The sequence below is a fragment of the Sarcophilus harrisii genome, chromosome 2 (genome assembly GCF_902635505.1).
Source record: "Sarcophilus harrisii chromosome 2, mSarHar1.11, whole genome shotgun sequence".
Lineage (NCBI taxonomy): Eukaryota > Metazoa > Chordata > Mammalia > Dasyuromorphia > Dasyuridae > Sarcophilus > Sarcophilus harrisii.
In genome coordinates this window covers 322,388,621-322,412,803 of record NC_045427.1, presented here as the reverse complement: position 1 = coordinate 322,412,803, position 24,183 = coordinate 322,388,621, and the positions used below count along the sequence as shown (strand labels likewise).

At 37.7% G+C, this 24,183-nt stretch overlaps 1 protein-coding gene across 4 annotated transcripts in view; it reads right to left on the bottom strand.

The window, feature by feature from the left end:
- The window catches only part of PLEKHG3 (pleckstrin homology and RhoGEF domain containing G3), a 55,167-nt gene extending 32,080 nt beyond the window's left edge, over positions 1-23,087 (bottom strand). For 3 of the 4 annotated variants that reach the window (XM_031952718.1, XM_031952719.1, XM_012548721.3), the window contains exons 1-2: positions 22,815-22,898; positions 12,792-12,847 (exon numbers count right to left, since the gene is read on the bottom strand). The gene's annotated coding sequence lies outside the window, so the exon portion shown is untranslated. Of the gene's footprint in view, positions 1-12,791; positions 12,848-22,814 lie in introns of all 4 variants that reach the window. The other variant, XM_031952720.1, reaches the window with a different exon arrangement.
- Positions 23,088-24,183: the final 1,096 nt, after the last annotated feature.

The following is a 24,183-nucleotide window of genomic DNA, read 5'->3' as shown; positions in this document are numbered from 1 at the left end:
AGGTTTCATCTCTCTAAGTAAGATAAGGCTTTCCTAGATAAGAAATCTTTTTATTAGCAACGTTCTCTGTCTCTGGAGCTACAAGAAGGTTTTCAGAACCAATCACTGCTGGGAAGCAGAGGGGTGGGGATAAAGCTAATTAGTGACTGCAAAGGTGACCTTGTCTGGCTTACTGCATCAGTAAATTGTTGTGAGGCCACCTGCTGGGAGGGGAGACTTTAAAAAAATGGGGAAAACAGGGACCAGATTTTTCTAGTTTAGAATATTTACCATTCAGCAAGTTCAAAGGAATTGCTGGATCTGAGAATGAATGAGGTAGCTAGTAGTAGACCCGTTATATTCTCCTAGTGCATAAAAATACCTGACAAAGAAAACGTGAGCTTCAACTACACTTTGTACAACTGTGGCCCAACACTGAAAACCTTTCTCTCCTTTCTTAATTCTAGTGTTTTTGCTCTATTAATTATTTCTTAGTTATTTTGTGCATAGTACATGTGTCCATATTTGTTTGCTTTTTGTCCACTTTAGATTGCTCTTTTGAAACAGGAACTGCAATCTAAGACAATTCCAAAATACTCATGATGGAAAATGCTATGTACATCCTATGAAGTCTGAATGCAGATTGAAGCATACTATTTTCACTTTTTTGTTTTTTCTTTCATGTGTTTTTCTCTTATTGTGATTTTTCTTACACAGCATGACAAATATGGAAATATGTCTAAAACAACCACAAATGTTTAATCTATATCAAATTGCTTGCTGTCTTAAGGGAGGGGGGGGAATCAGAACTAAAAATCTTATCATAAAAGTGAATGTTGAAACTTATCTTTACATGTAATTGGAAAAAAACAAAATACTATTGGAGCTAGCCCAGTGGATAGAATACCAGCCCTAAAGTCAGGATGACCTGAGTTCAAAGATGGTCTCAGTCATTAACATTTCCTAGTTGTATGACCTTGGGTAAGTCACTTAATACCAATTACCTCAGCAAAATAAAATAAAATAATAAATAAATAAACATTTAATAAAATAAAATAAAAATAATGGGGGAGGGGGAGAACAAAGAAAAAAAAATAAAATAAAGACAGGAACTATCTTATGCCTCTTTTTAGAAGTCCAGGGTCTATTGGCATAGTGTCTGGCACATGGTAGACACTTCATGTTTACTTACTGAGTGACTGGATAGGAAAAAAAGATTCATTTCTCTGGAACTTTGGTTCTTTCCCCCTCCACCTTAAGTTAATACTCTCTAGTTGAAATGCATATCTAAATTTTTATACTTCCCAACACCTAACAGCTTTGTTGTTTTTATAATCACAAACACCCATAGAACAGGAGTCCAAAACCTTCATGTTCTATTGCCAAGCACTGGACTCAGAACAAATAAAAAATAACTCAGCTAGAAAGGAAGAAGTCAATACCTCCTGTGGGGTGCAGGGGTGAAGGGAGGGCCAGACCAGAAGATGAAGTAAAATGGAATTCACAAGATCATGTTGTTCTAACAGACAGGACACATTCCCTAGAGGCCTGAGATGGGAGACAGACACACAATGATTAGAATTTAGGCAGAAGATTCACACTTTCCCTTGAGAGTTACAGAGAGAAACAAACAATCGAAAATTTAAGGTATTTTACAGAGTGCAGGAACACACAGAGCTGGAAGGAACCTCAGAGATCAATAGTCCAATCTCTCATCTTCACAGATGAAGAACATGAGACCCAGAGAAGTTAAATGATTTTGCTTAAAGTCATATAAATAAGAGATGGCAGTTGGAACACAGGTTCTCTGCCTCAAAATGTACTTATTCAATTTCATCTGCACAAAGTACAAATAAATAACAAAAAAAAACATCACTAACAACAGTCCGTTATCTAGTGGAAATTTGGAGAAGTTAAGAGCATGGAGGAGAGGAAAAGCTTCCAGAGACTGTTGTCAGAGAGGAACTGGAGGATAAAACAAATTCCTCATTTCCAAAGGTAGAATAAATAAGGATAGAAACCTTAGCAGCGACATCAAACAGAGAATAAATACATGGCTTAAAAGAACTGGAAAAGGAGTGGATGCCCATCAGTTGGGGAATGGCTGAACAAGTTGTGGTACATGAAGGGAATTGAATATTATTGTTCCATAAAAAATGATGAACAAGCTTATTATAGAAAGGTCTGGAAAGATTTACATAAATTGATGCTGAGTGAAACAAGCAGAACCAGGAAACATGCAGAACCATTGTACACAAAAACAGCAAGAACGTGCAATGATCAGCTAAAAACAGCAAGAACGTGCAATGATCAGCTGAGAAAGGCCTGGTTCTTCTCAGTAATTCAATGGTCCAAAGTAATCCCAATAGACTTTGGACAGAAAATGTCATCAGCAAACAGAGAAAGAACTAAGGAAACTAAATATAAATCAATACATGCTATGCCCACTTCTTTTTTGTTTTTTATCTTTCTCATGGTTTTTCCCATTTGCTCTGATTTTTCTCTCCCAACATAATTCGTAAAACAATGTGTATTAAAAATAAACTAAAAAAGAAAAAACAAAACAAAATAGCTGGAACCCCTGAACCTTATCTCTTGTGATTTCTGAACAAGTCATAATCCCTCTGAAACTTAGCATTTCCATCCATCACAAGGTTAAATGGCAGAGAAAAAAGAGGTGAAGATTTGAAGTCAGAGGGCACAAACACAAATTCTAGTCTTGTTAGCCTTGTGATCCTCAGCAAATCATTAAGTCTATCTGGGTCTCAGTTTCTATATCTCTAAAAAGATTTGGACTAGATGTTTTCAAAAGTCCCTTCCCAGCTTTTGTCCTAAAATCCTAGGGACCCAATACTACCTCCCCTATCTACCTCACAGAATTCTGGCAAGGATTAAATAGGAGTTCTCAAATGAATTTGTGACCTGGTCTATCTGGATACTCCCTCCAGGGATGCAGAGCCTAACTCACTTGCAAACAACTCTTCTTAAAAAAAAATCTCTCATCAGTATGCCACAGGAGATCCACTTAATGTGGACCTTCCTCTTTCTTCTGATAGTGGAATATTCAGGCTGTGAACAGCCTGCTATTTCTTGCCCATCTTTTCTTAGTATATTGCAAATAGATTTTATTTCTATTTCTTCAAAGTTCCTCATTGGTTAGATACTACAGCCTATTCTTACCCATCATATTCCTCTCTATTGTTCTCTGAATGATACGTGTTTCCAGAACTTCAGAGCTATTTAATATTTTGAAATAATACATCACCACTAATAGAGTACCATATTTAAAAGGTGGTGTTTGTTTCTCAGTGAAACTTGGGGTCATTAAAGGAAATCTAGTAACTTCCAAAAGGCAATGCAGCCCAATCTCTAATTCATTTCTGTTTTGTTTTTTTTTAGTACTATCTGTCCCAGATATGCATATAAATGGATAAGTACCCTAGGTTGTCCATTTAACTGCCTATCATTATATGGGCAACAGATATTCTTCATCTACTTTATCTTTCCTATGTGGATGGTCAAACAGTTTTAAGTAGTTACATATCTCTTCCAGGAGACTATGCAATATCCTTCTATGGCCTGATAGAACAAGCACATCTGCAAAAGAAGCATTTCTAGGACCTCACCATCCACAGAGAATCTCATTATTTGAGCTCCATTTCACTATCTCTAACAACTTATTGGATAAAGCAACCTAGATGTCTTATAGGCCATTTCAAATTTAACAAATCCAAAACTGAACTCATCTTTTACCCCAAGCACCTTTATTCTAAACTTGCTTATTTCTATTGAGGACACCTCAATCACCATCAATCACACAAATTCAAAATCTTGTCATTATTCTTAATTCCTCACTTTCACCAACTATATGATCAGTTAACAAATGTCTCATATATCTTACTCCTTTTTAGTCATCATCCTTATTCAGACTTTCCTTACCCTTCTTCTGCAATAACCTCCTAATTGGTTTTTCTTTTTCTAGTCTCCCTCCTCTCCAGCCTATCACACAGCAGCAAAGGGAATTTTCCTAACGTTCAGTTCTGTCCATATCACTTCCCTTCCCAATAAACTTCATTAGCTCCCTATTGCCTCTAAAATAAAAAATAACCTACTTCGTTCAGTTTTTAAAGCTTTTTACAATCCAAAAGAATCCCAATAAACACTAAACAGAAAATACCATCTGCAACCAGAGAAAGAACTAAGGAGACTGAATGTAAATCAATACATGCTATATTCACTTTTTTTTGTTTGTTTTTTTATCTCTCCTGTGATTTTTCCCATTTGCTCTGATTTTTCTCTTCCAACATAATTCATAAAACAATGTGTATTAAAAAAATAAACAAAAGAAGCTCTTTTCAATATCTTTCCTACCTTATTATATATCCTATCATTTCCTACTCCCCACATTAGAATGCTTGCTGCTTCTTATACATGATACCTCATCTACCTCCCCTTGCACTGACTATCTTCAATACCTGAATATACCTTCACTTTACATCTATCCTTTAGAATCCCTTATTCATGCTACCCACCTTCTTACTGAGAGTTTATAGACTCAAGAGTGCAGGTTGAAAAATATATATATTTTTGGATACCAACAATGTGGGAATCTTTTTGTTTGACTATGTTTTAAAAGGGCGAGAAGGGAAAATTTGTTCTCGTTTATTTAACTGTAGGGAAAGAGAAATATACAGAAATATATATTTTATGTGAAAAACTTATTAAAAATATATTCTGTGATTCTGCAAAAATACATAAATGTATATTTTCCCCTTCCCCCAAAAAACACTCTGCTTTCCCTTCAAAATTAACTTTATACCTGAAGCTTGATCCTCCCAGCTGCTCATTTCCTCCCCATTAAAAAAAAAAATTGGGGGAAGGGTAGATTTTGTAGATGTTTATTTGTTCTTTCATATTCTTTCTGCTTAGTAGAATATAAGCTTCTTGAGGGCAGGGCTGATTTTTAGTTTTGACCATTTCTCCAGCTTCTAGCACAAGTACCTGGCACATAACAAAAGCTTAATATCCTTCATCACAGTGGCAAACTCCTCATTCAAGATGTCTCCCCATTTTATACCTTTCTGATATTTTTTATGAGAGAATTACTAAACAAATAATTTCTATTGCTTTATCTTTTAGAGAATATCGAATAATTATGATGTATGAATAAAAGACAACTTATAAGAAGGGAGCTTTAAAATTTTAAAGACAAATGAAATAATGAATATGAAAATGATTTGAAAAAGCAAAGATCTATATAATATTAATATTTATTAAAATTATTATTGCCAAGAAGAGTTTAGGAAGAATACTATACAAAGATCTATAGAAATGCTCTTTTTCTATAGGTGAGTAAAGAGAGAAGATACAAAGGTCAATCCAAGGCATACATTCAAAAGGTCAATTCCAAGGCATACATCAACTCTTGCAAAAAAAGGAGATATAAGGTCCAGAAGAAATTTTAAGAATAATAGCATTTGTTTTGTACTTTAAAGTTTACAAAGCATTTTATCTAAGTTATCTCTTTCATCTGATTCTCAAAAAATCTCTTAGAAGTAGGTGTTCTGATTGTCCCTCTTTTACAGATGAGGAAATTAAGGCTAAGAGAATTAAATGAATGACCTATGTCCCACAGCTTCTAAGTGTATAAAGCAGGAATCCAGTTCAGATCTTCCTGGACTCCAAGACCAAAGCTTTCCTCCACTATGCCACCTGACTGTCAAGAACATACAAAAACTAAAGATGTAAATTTCCTACAGTACAGGGAATGTGGGTTTTGAGTCTTCGTGAGACTCACATTCTGCTCTAAGCAAACATTGGTATCAGGTCTCAAATGAAATTACTTTGCTGTGGGTTATAAGAGAGAAGGTTCCCAAAGAATGAGTGAGTCAAACAACATCATAGCAACAATCAGTAATTTTTCAAAGGGAATGACAATAATGACGATTTTTGAGATATTACTGCTATATAATGAATAACATATATAGAGAATTTAATAAAATAGGAAAAAATACATAGTTCATAGGTAATCTATCTAATCTAACCCATTTAGGAAATTAGGAAATTTAGACCCAGAGAAGATAAGTGATTTTGCCTAAAATCAGGTTAAGGGAATAAACAGCATACTCAGAATTTAAAGTCAGAGCTTTTGACTCCAAAGCCAACAGGAGATAAAACGATGCAGAGCAAACAAAGTAATGTCAAAAGAATAATATACAGAATTGTTATGCCTACATTAATGAAGAGAGTTTTAGCTGGGAACAAAGCTTAAGATAAAAAACATAGGACCTCATAGGTACTTATTTATAAAACATACACCTGTCATTTAACAAACAGAAGTCTACTAGAATGCAAGGATTAATTGTAATTATTTGTTTAACTTAAAGTGTTTTTGGAGATAATACATAATGGAAGATTCAACTAAAATTACCCTGAGGAGGTTCTATGACATGTCAATATAAAATGTTAGCAATAAAAATTCAGAAAGAATGGATTTTCCTTCTTGTAAAAATAAATAACAAAAGTTGTCTTTACTTATAATTAGAAAAAAAAATACTATTTTTAAAAAAATTGAATTTCCCAAGTTTAGAAATATGCAGCTAAGGCAGTACAGTAAATAGAATGCCAGACCTAGAATCAGGAAGACCTGAGTTCAAATCTAGCCTCAGACACTTACTTTTATGACTGAGCAAATCACTTAATCCTGTTTGACTCAGTTTCCTCAACTATAAAATGAATAGGAGAAAGAAATGAAAAATTACTAGAATATCTTTGCCATGAAAACCCAAAGGGATCTCAAAGCTTTGGATGTGACTGAAAATGACTACACAAGTTTAGAAATAGAGCTGGATTTTGAATAAACTGCAGGAGTACATTCTCCAACTTTCTGCGCCTACTCATCTAGTCCAACCTTACAAAACAGGATATAATTGCGATTTTGTCATTGTGAGGAACTACTCCTTCCTCACAACATTTATCACAAAAATCAACAGCTTTTGGGGACTTGCTAAGTAAATCTTAAAGAGTTTCCTAAAACATAGAGATGTGCAGAGGGTCCCATCACTAATAAGCATATAGAGTCAAGACATGAACACAGTTCTTCCTGACTCCAAATCTTGCTTCTCACCTTGCAGAAAAGGCATTTTAAATATTTATTTATTTATCCCCTTCTGTTTATTTTTTAGTAGAATTAGCCCTTTCTCAGGCTTAACCTGCATCCTACTTTTGAGAGAAAAATCAAAAGCTAATCTAACAAGTTTGACCTCTAATCTACCAGAAATCATTTCTGGCCCTGGGGAGATAGCCTACTGGCTATTACCTCTGACAGTTACTACTATACCTTTTATAAATCCTGGTTCCCCATTTATAAAAGAAGAGGCATTGACTGAATTAAATGTTCTCCAAGTCCTCTTCTAGCTCTATAACTATGATCTTGTGATCCTAGAGAGAGGTGCAAGAATACCCAGGTGCCTCAGAGATAAATAGCTAGCCCTACCAGACGCCTGAGAGCAGGAAACCACATTGGTCACTTCTTCACAAATCCCAGTGCAAGAGTCTTCCTTTCCATCCAACAAAAACCCCCTACCCCACCCCCATTCTTGTTTTCAAGTAGAAAGACCCAACTGCCAAAGAAACTCATCCAACCAGTTCCCAAGTGGGTGGAGAAAAGTGTTCTCCCCAATTCTGAAACACAGCACAAAAGGACTAGACAGGATATAACTCAAGTTGGGAAGCAGTCATCAGACTCTTAAGCCCCTGGAAGAGGGGGAAGGTGAAGGAAGTTGGGGCAGAACATCTGCTCAGGGGGCAGAAGTGCTCAAACAGGAAGAGTGGATTGCCTAGAAAGACATGGCTGTTAACCAGGACCACATGAGGTAGCTATGTTGCAGATCCCATCTTCCAAGCTTGCTCTTTCCACCCTCCTAAACCCAAAGGAAGTGGTGGGCAGCTATTTCACTCACTTTGGCATCATTAGCTGCCTTGTGAGTCAGTGACAGGTCTGGCTCCCAGCCAAGACTGAGATTAGACCAAGTGGGAAGGGCTATTCTCACCTGCTCTGCCGGTCCCCACAGCACTTCAGTTAAAAATCAAACAAATCAAAACAACTACTCTCCAGGGCTTTTGAGAAAAAAAAGCTGTAGTAACAGGTGGGAGTAAGGTTAACTCTGCTTTATCCAGGGCTTTTCTAAAAACCAACAAAAAAACCAGACCTCTGGAGACCATCTTTTCAAGTACCTAGTTTCTCACCTCAAAAGATCTAAGAACACCACAGCAACATGCACTCAGCTGTGGGGAGCTACACAGGTCAGTAGAGAGGGAAGAAAGAGAACAAAGACCCTCCTTGTCTCATACTAATACTGGGAGATGCTTTGAGAAGAAAGAGGAGTCTCCTTTGTTACACTAGTGCATTTTTTTTTCTCCTCAAAAAAAAAAAGAAATTCACTTTTTTTCTCAGAAGTTGGAACTGCCAAGATTTTGTCCAGGAAGGAACAAACAATATCAATCAGTTATATATCTCTTTATGGTTTGTGAAGTTCTGTGTTTGTTATCTCACTGGTCTTCACAACAACCCTATAAGGCACTCATTGTCCTCGTTTTACATCTGGTGGAAACTGAGGCGGGCAGTGTTTGAGCTCCAATTTGAATTTTGGTCTACTCCAAGTAAGGCACTCTTACTCTATGTGCCAATTAGTTGCCTCTATAAAAAGAGAATAACATAGAAGGTGGCTAGAGTCTAAACCCCTTCCTTCAAAAGTTTAACTTCATAAAAAACACAGAAAGCAAAGCAGAAACAAGTCTATAACTCTTAAAAATAAAAGGAACAGAAATAATAAGAACAAAGCAAAAGTTGAAAAGGGACTGGAGGTTTTTAACTAATTGCTTAAATAACTAGGAAAAAAAGAAACAATCAACAAACTAAGTTTCAGTTATATACCAGACATTGTGGATACAAATATAAAAAATGAAACAAGTCCCTATTTGCAAGGTTCTTACATGCTAATAGAGAAGCCAAATATAAATATAAGTATTATTCAGTTGTTTCCAACTCTTTGTGACCTCATTTGGAGTTTCTTGGCAAAGATAATGGAATGCTTACCATTTCCTTCTCCAACTCATTTTATAGATGAAGAATTGAGGCAAATGGGATTAAATGACTTGCACAGGGTCACACAATTGCAAGTGTGCTGTGAAGTATCCACTGTGCTACCCTAAACATAAGTATATGCAAAATAAATACCAAAATAGCTAAATACTATCTAGTTTGGCAAAGACATCACAAGCAGATGGAGGGCGGTGGAGGGAATTGGGAAAAACTTCATATAGGATTGATGTTTGCTGTCTTGAAGACAAAAAGAATTGTGTCACAAACTCTAGTGAAAGAAGAGGCGGGAGAAAAGATAATTTACTGGACTGCAGAGGAAAGGAGGCAGTGAGAGAAGGGAGTAATATTCAAGAAGGTTGGAAAGATAGGTTAAATCTAAGAGCTTCAAAAGCTATTCAGTGTTTCAGAAAAGCCTGGAAAGATTTGCATGAATTGATGCTGAGTAAAGCTAACAGAGAACATTGTACAAAGTATCAACAAGATTATGTGATGATCAACTGTGATGGACTTGGCTCTTTTCAACAATGCAGTGATTCAAGGCATTTCCAACAAATTTGGGATGGAAAATGCCATCTGCATCCATAGAGATAACTATGGAGACTGAATATGGATCGAAGCATAGTATTGTCATCTTTTTTCTTTTCTTTTTTTGGTTATTATTGTTTGTTAGCTTTTTTCCTTTCTTGTGATTTTTTTTCCCCTTTTGGTCTGATTTTTCTTGCATAGTATGACAAATATGGAAATATGTTTAAAAGAATTACATATATTTAACCTATATCAGATTGCTTGCTGTCTTGGGGAGGGGGAGGTAAGAGAAGGAGAAAAATTTGGAACACAAATTCTTACAAGAATAAATGTTGAAAACTATCTTTACATGTGTTTGGAAAAATTAAAAATTAAAAAAAAGTTAATCAGAAGAATTTATATTTCATACCAGTGGAGTTGATTGAATGTAGATTTAACACAGGCAGATATGTTTTTAAGGATATCTTTGGCAGCAGTGTGGAAGGACAGAATGGAAAGAGAGGAGGCAGGGGGACTATTTGGGGGGATGAGGTGTGGAAATAATCTAGGCTAAAAGTGATGAGATTCTCAACTGAGGCACTAATGATGTGAATAGAGAGAAAAGATCAGCTATGAGAAGCTACTGTATGAGTAGAATCAGAAAAATGTGATGTCTGATTGGGTATGTGGATCAGGGAAGAATGAGGTTAGTACCAGCTTCATGGACCTAGGACGCAAGAATGGTGGCAATTTTGACAAAATCAGGCAAGTTTGGAAAAGAGGATGCTTTAGAAGTAAAGTTTATTTAGTTTTGGATGTTGGAATTTGGGGTTGTCTCTGAAACATTCAGTTGGAGAAGTCCAATAGCCCATTGCTGATGCTCAAGGGAATCTTTGGGGTTGCATATATAGATCTGGGCATCATCTGCATAATGATGGTAATTAAACTCAGGGGAGCTAATAAAGCTACTAGAGAATGTAGAGAAGGCCTAGGAAAGAACCTTGAAGAAAAGGAAAGATCAATATTTACTAAATAAATAAAAAGAAAGTAAAAATTTCAGTAAATTTAAAGAACTTGAGATAGAGTAGGAATTGATGGTTGGAGACAGGCTTTAAGAAGAGATTAGGATAAAAGTTGTGCACTTAAACAACAAAGTAAAAGAGATTTCCCCTCATACAACCCAAAAAAGCAATAAAGAAGAAATAAATGAAAGAAAACACTAGTCTAACATTCATAATTTTAAATGTGATTATATATAATCTGTTACAAGATAGATGACTAAAAAAAAAAGTCATATGCCTAAATTTCAAGTGAAATCACTAAGAAATAAGGTTCTGAAACTGATTATAGAGATTAGGTCCCCATGCCTCCAAAGGGCTCGCTGGTGTCTTTATAATAGGAACTGAGAAGCTACATTCATATCCCAGAAGATCTGGCACCTAAGCAGTTAACAAATTTCAAATGCAGCAAGCAGACACAAATAGCTCTGAAATTAAAGAACAACTGCCGCCTTCTGCAAAACCTTTTCAATAAATGCCTTATTCAGAAACAGTTCCGCATGTGGGGCATATTTTCTACATTTCTCTCATTCCTGATTCCTGGGGGCTTTTTAAAGAAGGAAATGAGACTTCCCATTCCCAAATGACATGCTCCTCAGCAGGGCTAGGAACCCAGTGGAGACTCCATTATAGTAGGTAGCTGAAGGTAGCTATCTACACGAAAATGCCTCCAGCTAAATACCAGAAGTCAAATACCAAAGATACAGGAACAAAGCTAAATCATTCAATATCACAATAACCCCACTATTTATACAGCACCTTCCTCATCCAAGGCTCTCAAACCCTCAGTGGACATTAACTCATTAGTCCTCACAACAACCTTGGGAGTAAAGGGGTTGAAGGTCAATCAGTGAATTAGTGACTTAATATTAATATTAATTAATTAATTAATTAATTAATATTAATATGCCCCAAGTATTATGCTAAGTGTTGGGGATACAAGAAAGATAAAAGAACATCCCTTTCTTAAGGAGCTCACAGTTTGAGGGGGAGAGGGGAGACGTGTAGGGGAGAGAACATACAAGCAAATATGAAAAAACAAACTGTAGGCAAACTGTATTGACTGAAAAGTCAATCTAAGGAGGGCACTAGAATAAAGGGAGAGGGTCAGGAGAGGTTTTAGGTAGGATTTTAACTGGGACTTGAAGGAAACCCAAAAACTAGGAAATAAAGATAGGAAGGAAAGCATTCCAGGAATAAGGAATAGCCAGTTTATCAATAGCTCCATTTTATAGATAATTCACTTTGATGGACTTGGCTCTTTTCAACAATGAGGTGATTCAAGCCAATTCCAATAGATTTGAGATGGAGAGAACCATTTGCATCCAGAGAGCACTATGGGGACTGCATGTGGTTCACAAAATAGTATTTTCACCTTTTTGTTGTTGTTTGCTTACTTGTTTTTTTCTTTCTCATTTTTTCCTTTTCAATCTGATTTTTCTTATGCAGCATGAAAAATAAGGAAATATGTTCAGAAAAATTGTACACATTTAGCCTATATTAGATTACTTGTTGTCTAGAGGAGGGGGAAGGTGAAAAGAGAAGGAAAAAATTTTGAGCATAAGGTTTTGTAAAGGTGAATGTTGAAAACTATCTCTGTATGATTTTTGAAAAATAAAAAGCTATTATTTTTTTTCTTTTAAAAAACATAGATAAGCCACTTATATGATCTTGTTTCCTTGAAACCAAATCCAAAGGATGAACAAAGTTGACACTTTTCTCCTTTCTCATTTTCCCTTCACATATGAAATATCTTCATTAGTTTTTATCCATAAGCCAAGAAGAAATACATATTATGACATATTATTTTGTGTTTGTCTGACCTGGCTTGATGTGAAGGCCTTAAAGAGTACATCTTCAAAATGAAGTCATCAGTAAATTCATAATTAAAAGCATAAGCATCTCCAGAATGTGCTTATTTAACTTAAAAGTGGGGTGAGAAGGAAGCTAAAGGTAAGGCAGGAAGTAGGAAGGTTAGGAAATGAAGTACCTAGCAGGAAAGCTAGGTAAGTGGACTGAAAACTCAGTGGATTTGAAATTAGGACCTCAGTTGGAATCTTGACACTTATTAGCCTTAGGTAAGTCACGTAAATTTTCTCAATCTCAGTTTTTTCATCTACAGAATGGAGATTAAAAAGAGTACCTACCTCAAAGGGTTGCTGTGAAGATCCAATGAAATAATATATAGAATGATTCCGCCAACCTTAAAGAGACACATGAATATTAACAAGTATTAATAATAAGCAGGGTGTAAATATAAACATCTGGCACATCATCTCAACATTTATGTACATTATTTAAATCTGCATTTGATGCTTTGTATATGTGTTCACCTATGCAAGTCTTCTCTGAGATTATTTCCTCATTTTATAAATGAGTTGATCTGTGAACCTATGACTGCTATTTTGAACCGGTACAAGATATTAAATTGCTTTTGTGTAGATCAGTCAGATTCTAAACTGCTTAAGAATAGGGAATAGGTAAACAACTTCTTTTGTGTCCGTCACTCCCCCAAACAACAGGCATGAAATAAATGTTCTCAGACTATAGCAGTGACCCTGCTCCTCCCACAATGAAGGAAAAAAGACCAAAGGAACCTGACCACAAGTACACAATGTAAATTTCTTCTATGTGCTGATATGGTGGGAGATAAAAACCATCTGAACTTAGGACGGAACTGTGAGAACTAAGATTTTTACCTTCTTTCAGTTGTTAGGTTAGTCCCAACTTAAATTAGAAGGAATCAATCACAGTGTCATTGGCCACTAGGCAGGTCCTCCATATTAATGAGCTCCAACAGGAGCACCCTCTAGGGACTGTCAAAAAGATCTGTTAGGGTGCAGGAAAAAATTTAGAATTCTCATTAATATTTTTAATTTTAAAAATAATTTATGCCTTCGTAATATTTAAATATACCATCTGATACTCTGTATCCTCTACCCAGTTCCTAAGTCAGACAGTTGTGTGTTCCCTATTTAACAAGATATTCTTCAAAGAAGGGTAAGAATTCCAAAATATGGAAGGACAGCAGGGGTCACTTACTCATTTACTTACTTTCTGCATACTGTGCCCAAGTACAACTTTCACATACCTAGATAAGTGGATTTCTGAGTAATACTATCAAGTTTTAACTAGCTCTCAAAAATAAACAAGCAGCTTTAAGATAACTCATGATGACAAATCAGCAGACAATTATAAATTTAACATATGTTACTTTAATCTTTATTCAATGCTCCTTATATATGTTCACCTATGCAATCTTAGGGAAGTCTTCTCTGAGACTCTATTCCCTCATTTGCAAAATAAGGGAATCTATGAACCTATGACTGTCTTTTTATCAGTGTACATAATCTTAAATTGTTTGTGTGTAACAGCTAGATTTCAAACTGCTCTACAAAAGAGACTATACCTTTTGGTATGTCCCTCATTCCCCCAAACAATGGGCATGAGATCCTAAGCATACAAGATCCTTTTTTGACTGACAAAAAGAAACAGGGAACTGAAACTTCTAATTCTCAGTATGGGCTCTTTACTAGTCACATTTGAGTTGAAAACAAAAACAATCTAATCAAACCTGATAAACAGATGGCTAAAAAAAAAATTTAATTTCAAAAAGATTTGCAATATGGATTTACATCCATTAGAATTAATGATGAACCTCACCCTGGGTGTTTATTGCACCTTGAGTTATTAGCTAATAATAGTATGAAGCCATCATATTTAGCAAGTCAGTTGAAAACTAAGCTTCTCTTGCTGAAAAAAATGTGTTATCTCCTACACAAACACATATCTGCATGCTTAAAATACTTGAAAAAATAATTTTCTAATCTTCTAATTTCTAAACTTTTCTGGTTTTCTAACTCTTCCAAACAAAAAGTTCCTATGATTTTGAACTGATTTATTAAAAATCTTTAAAATGCAACATCTTCAAATTAATTTGCAAGAACAATTGATTGACATCAAAGAAGATAGAATATTACTTGCCAAAATTCAAAAAAAGCCCTTGTACAATTGGTAGACAGCATGCAAAAATGAAAGGCAGGATACAGTAATAGCCAACATTTGGATTTACATATTGTTGGGAATTTTTCAGCTATGACAGCCAATAAAACCAAATGTTGAAATAAGGAGGACATAAAATTTTAATTGCTCTATCACAAAAATATTAAACCGAGATTTTTTTAAAATAATAAACTATGCTCAATCACAAATATTAATGTCATAGACAATAAATTTTAAAAAATTATCATTAATAGAATTAAATAAAAACTATAAAATGCTTATTTCATCTTACATCCTTTCTAATTTCCATTTTGAGTATGTTTTGTAACTTCTAAAATATATTTGTACAGTAATACATTAATTTATAAAAAGATAAATAGAATTATAGTGAGGGTACATGCTAAAAAAGTTGCTTAATGACAGGGATATGCAATCAAAAGAATTTGGAGGCCACTGCAATGAACAAAAATATTTGGGATGGGACTTTCCAAATCCTGGCTTTCTTGGCCTAATTTAAGAGGTATTGAATTAAGTTAAGGAAAGAAATCCAATCTCCTACTGCTTGCAAGAGAGATGGTCTCTTGGCCCCCTGGTTCAGGGGAGGAATAGAATGAAGGTGAAGGTCCTACATATATGAGTGCCATCTGAGAAACAATAATAGCCCCTTTCACAGACTAAATGCATTAAAAAACAAAACAAAACAAACCCCACCGCTACTTTCATTGAAAGATAGTAGAATCTGTTAGATAGTTTTCTGGAGAAAATTGATGTTTTAAAAAAAGACAAAAAAAAAAAAAAAAAACTTCCAAAAGATTAGAATTATCACAACTTATCAATTCCCCAGCATACTATATTTTATTTAACACATACCAAAAGATCACTGGAAATACAATACCCTCCAAAACTATCACTTCAACACTTGGTCACTGTAGAAGAACAAGTCATAATCCTAATTAGCTACTTGTTCGCCCATTTCCATGCCCTACTATCCATCTCCTTCCACTTTGTGCTAAGGCAAACTTGCTAGCAGCTATATCTGTGCCCTGCGTATCTTAATCGTGTACATTTGATATAAGAAGCCTGAGACCCAACAGTCATTCAGGCACTTACCAAGATGTTTTCCCCAGAAAGACATACTGGTAGAGCAGCCCATTCTGCTCAATTTAAGAGTCATAAGGCTTAGAGAAAAGACAGTAGAGATCAATCTGTGAATCCAACTGCCTCATTTCATAGAAGAAAAAAACTGTTGTCCCAAGAAATGAAGGATTTGCCCAAGGTCAATTAAATTCAACAAATATTTATTAAATGCCCCAGGATTGTACTATGTGCTACAGATTAAAAAAAAAAAAAAAAAAAAAAAAAAAAAGATACAGTTTCTAAACTACAGGGGCTAATATTGTAAGTTGGAGAGGTACAATATGTACACAGATAAAATTAATACAAATTATATTCAAAGTTATACAAAGTAATTTCAAGAGGAAGCAAATACTAGCAACGAGGGATCCGGATGGCCTTAGTGTAGAGGTGGTAATGAGTTACATGCTTTGAAGGAAGCTGGGAATCCTAAAGGTGAAATTGGGGAGTAAATGGGATTTAAGGGGAGACAACACCCACACACAAAAGCAAGATGGAATAACAAGTAATAGAATGGTTTGGCCAAAAAAGATTATGTAAAGGGAAATAATATGGAATAAGCCTGGAAAATAGGTAAGAGGCATATTATGAAGGGCTTAAGTGCCAGACTGAGGATTTTGTATTTTAGCCTAGAAGCAATATGAAGCCAATAAAAATTTTGGAGTAGGAAAATGACATGATCACTCAGGTGGCAAGTAAACAGAGGTAAATAAACGTAAATTCAGTCGTTAATATTTGTAGGGAGGAAGAAGTGTTTAAAACATGTGTGTCACTATGGTAGAAGAGTAGTAGTAAGGAAAATAATCTGAGATTTTGTGATTTAGAAAAGAATGCACAGTGGTTAAGAGCACCAGCCCTGAAATCAGGCAGAGGTGAGTTCAAATCTGGTTGCAGACAATTAATACTTCCTGGCTGTGTGATCCTGGGCAAGTCACTTAACCCCAATTGCCTCAGCGAAAAAAAAAAAGAAGAAGAAAGAAAGAAAGAAAAGAATGCACCATTCTCCCCACTCCCAACCCCAGGTTCCATCACATGATCATTGCATACAGAAATAATGTAGATGACATTATTGAGTTTATGATAGGAACTGTAATAAATTCTTTTGGGTTTATTATTTGACTACTCAAGAGCCTCTGTCCCACCAGCAGAATATCAGATGGATGAAAAATGATACCAGTGCAAATACCTGCCTTTCTGCTCAATAGATATATCTATCTTCTATCTCCTTCACTTGAGGTTATCCACTTCAGATGAAAAAGAAGAACCAACAATGGTGGCAAACACTGGAAATGAGAGGGTTAAACCAAATGGCCTCTGAACTTCCTTTCAGTTTAGATCTAAGATTACAGGAATCTTTCTCTATTTCTGATCAAGAATTTACCAGTAGCAAGAGCAAACACATATACACAGAGCCAGGCACATAGTAGGCACTTAATGCATATTGACTCTCAGACTCACACACAAAACTTCTCTGACCACTAGAGGGCCATAGCATTCTCATGTCATCGATCATATCAAGGGCTAAAGCTAAGTGATGATATCTGCCTTTTTCACCCAGTAAGTCAATCACAGCTCACTACTCATAAAATATTACCAATATCTGCGGCTGTATCTTGGTTTTTTTTAGCTGTGATCAAAACTTTATCCAATCTGACTCTGAAATTAAATGACCCAGACCTCTCTATCCTTTGTCAAAGAAGAACCTAGTATGCTCATGGTTGTTCAATGCCTGGAGATTTCTCACTGCAACTTCCTCTCTGAAGTTTGATTAAATCTATCTTTACCCTCATTACATAGCTCCGATAGGAGTATTTGGGGTGCAGCAGGAAAGAGCTCCTTAACCAAATTAGCATGTGAAACAGGGGTTCTAAAGCTAGCACTGCTTCCCTGATCATAACAGTAAGTAGACTTCCACATCACCTCCCACCTCCCAAAATTTACTTAGCAGTCTTCAAGTAGTAGGAACGCTATCTAAAAGAAGAGATTAGACAGAGCTAAGAGGGTAGGACTAGGAAGCAGTACCTGGAAGCTGCCCAGAGTCAGATTTAGGCTTAATGTTGGGGGGGGGGGGGGGGGGGGGGGGGGGGGGGGGGCGCGGGGGGGGGGGGGGGGGGGGGGGGGGGGGGGGGGGGGGGGGGGGGGGGAGGGAGAGAGGAATTTCCTAATAAATTCAAAAATAGAAGATTGCTTGCTTGTCTTGGGGAAGGGATTTGGGGGGAAGAGGGAGAAAAATTCGAAACACAAGGTTTTGAAAAGATAAATATGTTGAAAATTATCTTTGCATATATTTAGAAAAAATACTATTAAAAATAAATAAAAATAAAAAGGATATTGTGGAAAGGACTGTTGCTCAGATGCTGGTTGGATTGGATTACCTCCAATAACTACTAATTCTGATATTCTATGATTCTATGCCTCCTGACTCAGGAAAAGTGCTCCCAGGAAAATGTTCAAATACAAAATTTATAAAATTAAGTTTGGGAGATTTGACCCACTTTCTTTGAAACATTATATGAGATAGCAGAGAGGGTCACTTATTGGTGGGTGGGTGTAGGGTGGAGACTAGTCTGATTGGCTTTGGAAGGTCATAGGAATAACAAGAGATTTAAAGCTGGGAGGGACCTTAGAAATCATTTTAGTACAAACCTTTCATTTTATAAATGACAAACAAACTGATACTCAGAGGTAAAATTACTGTCCAAGGTGAGTAAGTGGCAGAGCTGAGACTCAAATCCTGCAAATTGAGTACTCTTTGCACTAGTTGAACATGGATTTCAAAGTTGAGTATATTATTGCTTTTTCCCATGCTATTCCCTCCCATTTCTGATCCCACCTACCAGCAAAATTCTCTACATTAATCTCAAAAGCTCAAGTTAACCATCCCCTCTATCAATACACTCTTCCCCACCTCACTACAACTAATTTCCCCCAAATTGCCTCCACATGTTACCAATTTGCCTAATCCTGATATTCCCTATCCAAGGCCACAAAGTTTTCAAGCAATATCTCACCTTTCCCTTTCCCAGCTTCTATCTTATTTCCTATCTCTGTGACTAATAATGGGTCTTTCCCCTTCAGAAAGAATAAGGGAATAGGACTGGCCATTGCATTTATCTCCTTTGCTGCAAGACTAAGTGGGGGAGGGGAAACCACAGATGAAAGTCTGATTCATCACTGTTCATTGGGAATAGGGGAAATTCCTCCTAGGAAAGCCTGGAGCCAAGGAGTAGGATCACTATCAAACCCTACATGTTATATATCTGTGATCTGCCTAGTTTTGGAGTGCATAACTCCCAGCATAAAGATCCATGACAGTGATGGAAAATCCACATTCATTTACTAGGTCTTTCCTTGTGTTTGAGGGACCACTAAAGTTTCTCTCTTGCTCTGGACATAAAATATAACTACTCTAAAAGGGTGAGAAGCTGAATTATACTTTTCAGAATCTGAAATTGAGTTAAACCCTTTCTTTGTAACATTTTGACTTTATAGACTTTGAGTACAGAAAGATTTCCTGACCCCTTCTTAATTTTAGTGCCTTCTCTCTGTTAATTACTTACTATTTAAACTGTATATAGCTTGTTTGTATACCTGTTGTTGTCTTCTCCCATAAACCTTGCTGTTGTCCAGTCGTTTCAGTTATGATGTTCTTCCTGACCCTACCTGGAGTTTTCTTGGTAAAGATATTGAAGTGCTTTGTCATTTCCTTCTCTATCTCATTTTACAGATGGGGAAACTGAAGCAAAAAGGTTAAGTAATTTGCCCAGGATCACACACAGCTAGGAAGCGCCTGAGGCCTTATTTGAATTTATGAAGATGAGTCTTCCTCACTTCAGCTCCAGCACTCTATCCACTGTTCCATCTGGCATTCTAGCAACAAAAATATATTTGCATATAGGTTGTGTGCATGCTCGAATAATCTGTTGTCTCCCTCTTATTAGATTGTGAGTTCCTCAAATTCCATCTTTTTGTATTCCCCAAAACTTGCATAGTGCCTGGCATTGAATAGAGATTTAATAAGTGTTGATTGCTGGGGAAAACCAAGGACCTACTTATTCATCAAAACCATTTAGGATTATGCTTCTAGGTATGGAATTCAGAAGATTTAAAATTGGAAAGGTCTTTAGAGATAATCTAATCTAATTTACCACTTTCTCCCTTTACACCCAAGGAAATTGAGGCCCAGAGTGATTTAGAGGCCTGGGATTTAATCTTAATACTTTCAGATGCAAATACAGCAATCACTGCAATACTACACAACCCACAAAAGACTAGAAAGTAACTTACATATCCACCAGCCTCCCCAGACTTTCACCTAGAAAGGCAAAAGCATTACCAAGAAATGTAAATTTGCTAAGTATGAGCACCACTTGTACTGCTGTAGCGCAGGGAGGTCAGGAGAACAGAGGGGGTAGGAACTGGAGGAGGAGAAGGAAAGGAAGACTTTGGGCTAACCAGAAAAGGAGTAGAAAGACTAAAAAGAAAGCAGTTTTCAGAAGACAGGGCTAAGGATGAATGTGTGGGCCTCAGGGGTAGAGAAGGAAAGAATCACCTAGTGGCTCTACCCAAACTTTTAGGGGTTAAATTTTAGATCATTCCACCAACAGGGATTTCCAGAAGTTCTTTTTCCAGTTCCCTAGGCCCTGACTGAGGGCTCCTAGAGGGAAAGGAAGAATTGTTTGGGCCTGTAGTAATCAGACAAAGGCATCTGAAGAAGCAGCTAATCAGAGAAAAGTAACAGAGCAGGGAGTTTGGAATACAGGGAAAGCCCAAGAAGCTAAATGAAGACTACACTGCATCCTGACCTCCCGGAATATTCAGAAAAACTGTATGGCTCCACTATTAATCCTCTCATACCTGCATGACGCTGCATCCCATGGCCGGTAGATTATAATGGGCTGGAAGACAATAATCCACAAATCTGCCCCCTCCCCTTTTTATTCCATTCCTCTAACCTCAGGTTGTTGTCCTGCTGTGTAAACAAACTGCCTAGGATGAAATCCCAGAATATGGTAAATCAAATATTTACCCTGAAACTAGGACTCTGAGGAATGGAACATGTCAATGGGTGTAAATGGCTGGGATTGGCTCCTGGTATCATCTGTCAGTGACTGCTCAGGACAAGTTCAACAAGTGGGAGTGGAGGGAGTCCTTTCATAGATGCAAAGGGGGAAGGAAACAAGACATGGGATCACATAGGGAAACTGGTGGTGGAAGAGGTAGAAGATAAGCAGGTAGTAATTTTTCTTACACCCTAAAAAGGACAGCCTTTCAATGAGCTAAATTTACCCTTGGAATCTTCAATTTCCCTCATGCTGAATTCATCCCAGAAATAAGACAGTGTAATGTCACCACAGAGAGGGGCACTGGGGGAAGGCTCATGAGGTCACCAGCTTTTCACACAAGGAGTGACAAACACGCTGATGCAGCACATGTCACACTTAAACCCAAACATTTAAGGCCATGGGAAACTGGTGTCAAATACTAATGAAACTGAGAAACTAGACTAGAGACTTCTTTTGACCAGTTCTCTTTGATCCCAGCTGGCTGGATATCTCACTGGGAACAATTATGGTGGAATGACTACCTCACAATTTCACTTCAGACTGCCACCTTGATAGCAAAAGGCCAAGGTAAGAGAAAAAACAGGCCAAAATCTTGTCTAGAAGAGAGCCCCCTTCCCTTCTTGTGGCTTGTCATTATTCTCACTGCTTATTATATCTTGAGCAACAGAAATGTGCAAAGTACATGCAAAGACACAGCTCCCAGTCCCCAGGGCTCACAATGCCTGTTCCACTGGGCCTGGCTTACCTAAAAATACACCAAATGTGGGGAATCAGCACTCTAATTTGAAATATAAGGTTAAAATTTCTAAACTCTACTGCTTCCTCCTCATCCTTTCTTTCCCCTCTATTTTTCAAGATATTTCCATGCTATTTCATTCTCCCATCTTCTTAAATCTACCCTCCCAACATTAAGTTCCCAGTTAATCAATCATTTATTTTGGTTGTAGTCTCATCTCCACTTCGAAATTTAATTGGGAAGAGGGGGAAAAAAAGTAGGATTAACAAACAAGAGGGATTTATTGGGGATCATGGGGCCCACAATCAGACAGATACAAGCAGAGCTCTTCAAAAACTGCATTTGGAGTCATAGTCTCTTTTAGAATGGCTCCTAGCTTTAGTGAGAAGTTTCTACACATCTTCTACCTACAACTTCCAACCCAAAACTACAGCGGGAACCCTATTAGAATGAAGTTTGGGGTTTTTTTTTAGAAGGCAAGAACTTCATTCTATGCTTCTGGCATCAAACTAAAGTACTCCCTTCAACAATAAATTCCCAGTAGTGCCTAAAAGGAGCAGTTTAGCAGCCAGCCGGAGTTAAAAAGCATAGGCCCATGTCCCTAGGGCTGAGTGGAAACAAAAATCAAGGTTAGGAGGACTCACCTTCCCTTCTAGATTTCAATGGGCAGAGACTCTAGGCATAAACTCTGAATGCAGAGGGAGCAGTCCGGGTGTTCAATCTAGCGGGCTGGTAGGGGGCGGGGGTAGGAGGGACCTAAATCTCCGGCCTGCCCGCGCTTCCCGGTGTTCAAATTCAAAGTCCCTTACATGCCACAGGGTGTTCTCTCTCTCTCTCTCTATTTCCGGGATAGTGGCAAAAGGCCAGAAAATGTCTCCTGGTTAAAATGTTTTTTATAATCCAAGCCGCGTGATCACTAATTCTCCCTGCAACAAGACAGAACACTGCCTTACCCTTTTGTCGTTTCGCTGGATGCTCATGTGGTTATGCGGTGCCTGAAATATTGGTGTGTGAGGAGGGTGTAGGGTAGGGATGTGTGTGTGTGTGGGGGGGGGGGGGGGGGGGGGGGGGGGGGGGGGGGGGGGGGGGGGGGGGGGGGGGGGGGGGGGGGGGGGGGGAATTCTTCCTACTAAGCTGTCCAGCCTAGGAGCTCCAACTTCCCCTATCAGAAAGGCGGAGAGAGAAGAAAAGGCGAGAATAAAAGCAAAGGCGAGAAGAGAGAAAGCACTCACCAGATGACCGAGCTGCCGGCGGTGTCCAGATTCAGCCGAGTCCAGTTGCCTACAAAGTGTGAAAGCAGCTTGAAGACTCCAGGCACTAAGGGCTGTTCCATGTGCCCGAATGATCTTGAGGACACTTTGAAATACGCTTACGAAAGTAGCTGGACCGCGGCCGGCCGACTCCCCCCGCCCACTCCAATCATCCCCTCCCCTTGGCAGGGACCGGACAAGGGGGAGGCGAGGAGCCAAATCTCTAAGAGAAATATCCCTGGGGAGACCCCCTGGTCACAGCTTCCCAGGGCCTGGCAGGAAGTCAGTGCAGAGCTGAGCCAGGAGCAACAGCCTGGGAGGAGAGAGATGGGCGGATCAGGAATTTTTCCAGTGGGTGGAGACTGCTTTGCTGCTGGAATTCAGCTATTGGAGGCTACAGAGCCGCACAGCTGGGGCCAGGGGAAACTTCGCGGAGTTTGGGAGTGTAGCTGCAGGGGAAATTCTGTGTCTGACTGTGGTTAAGGTTATGCTTAGGGTTCTCGGCTAATGATTAACACGGGGAAGAAAATCGAAGAAATACAGGGCAGCAAATACAGAAACTGCAATGGTCTGGTCGGTTTTTGTACTCCCGGTATTACCAGGGACATTTCATTTAAAAGTTGCTAACCAGGACCTGAAGATACAGAGTGTGCTCCCGACCCTATTCTTGACGTCTGAAGAGTAGCCATTACTCTCATAAAACACTTCCTACATCAAGTGTTTTGCGATGTCCCTGCCCTTCCTCCAAATTGCCCTGTATTTATTTTGCATATGACTTGTATAAATCGCTTCCCGTTATTAAATGTAAACTCTTTGACAGCAGGAATTATTATATTTGTATCTTTGGATAACATTTCAATTCATCCTATGGCTGAATTGATGGGATCAAAAATCAAAACATTATCCTGTCTTTTCTTGTCAAAGTCAAACTCAGACCTAGAAAATCTAGCTGATGTCAAAAGAATAAGATAATAAACTTTTCAGAGAGCAAATTCAAAATCCAAGTGAGATTGGGGGTTGATTGATAGGAAGATCAGTGGTTCCCTTCTCAGTTTGATGAGCTACCTAAAGGGAGACACAGAAGGATTCTTTAACTGTCCCTCCGTTATATTGTATGTGTAAATCACAGAAAGGTAGTTGTAGACGGAACTGTCATATTTCAAAGGGTAAAATCTGAAATAGTTATAAGTCTGCAGATCATAGACTTAGAGCTGGAAGAAGTCTTAGAGATCATTCAGTGAAATCCCTTAATTTTACAGATAATCACACAGGTAGTGAAAGAAAAAAAAGTCTAGATTTGAACCTCAAACCAAATTTTTTTTAGTCCAAAAACCAAGGTCACATGGAGATA